Source organism: Triticum aestivum, chromosome 7A (assembly GCF_018294505.1).
Source record: "Triticum aestivum cultivar Chinese Spring chromosome 7A, IWGSC CS RefSeq v2.1, whole genome shotgun sequence".
NCBI classification, from domain to species: domain Eukaryota; kingdom Viridiplantae; phylum Streptophyta; class Magnoliopsida; order Poales; family Poaceae; genus Triticum; species Triticum aestivum.
Window position 1 is genome coordinate 742,340,938 of NC_057812.1, and position 2,917 is coordinate 742,343,854.

The 2,917-nt window shown below is 44.1% G+C and overlaps 1 long non-coding RNA gene across 1 annotated transcript; it reads left to right on the plus strand.

Annotated features, from left to right (window-relative positions):
• The first annotated feature begins 831 nt into the window (after window positions 1–831).
• On the plus strand, window positions 832–2,125 carry LOC123147935 (uncharacterized). The gene is made up of 3 exons (XR_006473557.1): window positions 832–984; window positions 1,573–1,664; window positions 1,755–2,125. It is a non-coding gene; the product is annotated as an uncharacterized lncRNA (long non-coding RNA).
• Window positions 2,126–2,917: the final 792 nt, after the last annotated feature.

Here is a 2,917-nt window from a genome sequence, read left to right on the forward strand (position 1 = left end):
GCGGCGATCGGCGCGGCGGGAGGCGGAAGCGAGCGACACGGGCGGCGGCGGCGCGACGGAAGAGAAGGGAGGGCGCGGCGGCAGTGTGGTGCGGGCGGCGGCGGCGGCGGCTTGCGCGGGGAGGGCGCGGCGGCAAGCCCTAGGGAAGGGACGACCAAGATGATACCATGTAGACGGTCTAGTTTGTAATACAATTAACGTTGTATTGATGGGGTCCTGGTGCACGTATATATAATTATAAGATAGGCCTCTACCTCAACTATACAAGACTCGGAGGTGGGCCACAACTTCAATATACATGCAACACAAAATACATACTCAACAAGGAGAGATGGGAGAGATTTTACGAGAGAATCCAACCTCACTTTCATGAATCTTTTCCTGCCTCACGAGTTGACAGTGCATCGTCAGGGTTTTTCAGTACATGGGGATGTTTGTGTAGTGAAAGGATAGGTATATCCCTCATGCTTGGGGACAGTGGACACTTTCTTTATTGACGTGTAGCCTTTCCTCAAAACAAAAGCAAAAACATGATGTCAAGTTATTTCTTTACGGACAGCTAAAAGACCAGGTATAGCACGATTGTGTAATATGTATGGCATATAACAGATCAGAAAGAGGAATTTGTAGGTAGCTTACCAAGCTGATCGCTTGGTCAGAAAGAGGAATTTGAGAAGCACGTTCCTTAAAAATGGCGTCCTATCTTATGAATCCGGCATCTTCGTGCACCCCTATATCCTCTCGTTCCCAGTCATCCAATTTAAATCCTGCGTGTCTGCTCAGTCGTAGGAATTTTTGCACTAAGCCGCCCGCCTCCGGTAAGTTAATCGTGCAGATTTGCAAGGGCACCCCTCAACAGACCAGACGTGCGAAACCCACGTTCCCGATCATCATGGCGACGGCCTGCGGCTAGAGACGAAGAACTCTCGTACGCCCTAAACTTTTCCACAAGACTGGATCCTGGCTGCAGGCATACACGCAAAGGTTAATACAACATCCCAAATCCATCTCTTCTGCCCCTTGCCTTACGGTGCCCTGTTCCTGCTGATAGCAGATCGCTTTGCTTCAGGTCTTCAGGAGCATTATATTGGGAAAAACAATGCTCTGTATGAGGGAAAACAATGATCCAGTCCTTATTATTGAGAAAAACAATGAACCAAATCACTTTTCAAAACTTAATTCTCGTTAACTTGATGCAAACATAGGTTTCTGTGGTGGATATGTTGTGATTGAACTTAATGAGATGCACATGATGTAGCTCATATTTACTGTTCGAGATTATGCTAGTTTGGTAGTGAAAATTTATCCTGAATGAAACTCTTCTTGTTGACATCTATTCAAGTGCTGCCAAATTTTATAGTAAAGTTGGGAATCGCTATTCTAGATTTTACCTGCACATACATCTACATTGTCGAGGGTCTGTAACTTTGTACACTGATTGTCATTTGAATGACAGTGCCTAGGTCTGTCAGTTAGCGTAGGGGCTAAATCCATATTGGGTTGTATTTATCTCAAAATGTGTGTTGGTTTTCTGGTTAGTTCTAAAGGCTTACCATGTACCTGTTGGTGCAGGTGCAGCAATGGGATCTACAAATATGTGGCAGATGCACATGAACGAGGAAGGATTTAATACACCCATAAAGAAAGCAAGTGTTCCTCTCTGTGTAAGTCAATTGCTGTCACCGAACAACAATCGTATCCATTTTACTTATTTGTACATGAAAGTGCTTATTAATTCATCCTTTATGTTGCAGTGCTCGTCCTTTATACCTGAATGTGAAGATGATTTGAAGCCTAAAGTGGGGATGACATTTGAAGGATTGAAGGCTGTGGAGGAGTTCTACAAATCTTATGCACATCAATCTGGTTTTGGAGTTCGTATTGGGCAACAGAAGAAGTTAGAAAATGAGGTAGTTCGCACTAAACGATACATGTGTAATAGACAAGGATTCAAGTTTGAAATGGTAACAAGATTGATGATCCATCAAAGAAGAGGCGTAAGAACACAGACACAAGGTGCGGTTGTGATGCACACATCTTTGAGTTGGAGGAAACAATTCACTCTCTATTGATCATCAAGTGTTACATACATGGTTTATATACACCGGGCGCTGCCCGAGTCATGAGGCACGCAGTGTTGGAAATATGCCCTAGAGGCAATAATAAAAGTATTATTATTATATTTCCTTGTTCATGATAATTGTCTTTTATTCATGCTATAACTGTATTATCCGGAAATCGTAATACACGTGTGAATACATAGACCACAATATGTCCCTAGTGAGCCTCTAGTTGACTAGCTCATTGTGATCAACAGATAGTCATGGTTTCCTGGCTATGGACATTGGATGTCGTTGATAACGGGATCACATCATTAGGAGAATGATGTGATGGACAAGACCCAATCCTAAGCATAGCACAAAGATCGTGTAGTTCGTTTGCTAGAGCTTTGCCAATGTCAAGTATCTCTTCCTTTGACCATGAGATCGTGTAACTCCTGGATACCGTAGGAGTGCTTTGGGTGTATCAAACGTCACAACGTAACTGGGTGACTATAAAGGTGCACTACAGGTATCTCCGAAAGTATCTATTGTTTTATGCGGATCGAGACTGGGATTTGTCACTCCGTGTAAACGGAGAGGTATCTCTGGGCCCACTCGGTAGGACATCATCATATGCGCAATGTGACCAAGGAGTTGATCACGGGATGATGTGTTACGGAACGAGTAAAGTGACTTGCCGGTAACGAGATTGAACAAGGTCTCGGTATACCGACGATCGAATCTCGGGCAAGTAAAATACCGCTAGACAAAGGGAATTGTATACGGGATCGATTGAGTCCTTGACATCGTGGTTCATCCGATGAGATCATCGTGGAACATGTGGGAGCCAACATGGGTATCTAGATCCCGCTGTT